This window comes from Hemiscyllium ocellatum, unplaced genomic scaffold (genome assembly GCF_020745735.1).
Source record: "Hemiscyllium ocellatum isolate sHemOce1 unplaced genomic scaffold, sHemOce1.pat.X.cur. scaffold_204_pat_ctg1, whole genome shotgun sequence".
In the NCBI taxonomy this organism is placed as follows: domain Eukaryota; kingdom Metazoa; phylum Chordata; class Chondrichthyes; order Orectolobiformes; family Hemiscylliidae; genus Hemiscyllium; species Hemiscyllium ocellatum.
The window spans coordinates 576,016-576,489 of record NW_026867957.1 but is presented as its reverse complement, the minus strand read 5'-3'; positions in this window follow the sequence as shown (position 1 = coordinate 576,489).

Genomic DNA, 474 nt, shown 5'->3' with positions numbered 1-474 from the left:
GTTTCTCGTTATTACTTAATACATTGATAGACTTTGACGATTTAATTGTTGTTGTTATCTAATAATTTTTAATATTCATTCAATCCAGTATATTGTGCAAATGTGGAATTACGGCGCAGTACGTGAACTACTGTAAAGATTTTGCAGGGTACAATGTCACAATCACTGTTAATATTAATTTTTATTTTACCTGTGGAAACATTTAATTATATTTCACTTCAATGCTAAGATTTATCATGTTTGGAATCACAATAAGACTTAAGGATTTTTCATACAACAAAGTCAAATGATAAAGAATTAACATCTCTTTATTGTTTCATTCAAAAATAACAGTACATTTTGGATTTTTGTAAGTTATATATTTTTGGAAAGAAGGAATGTTGTCTTCAGTCGAATGCTTGCATGGAATCACTAATTCACAGTATCTGCTGTTTATTCTCTTCCAGTTCTCAACAAAAGAAATTAACTAGTTCT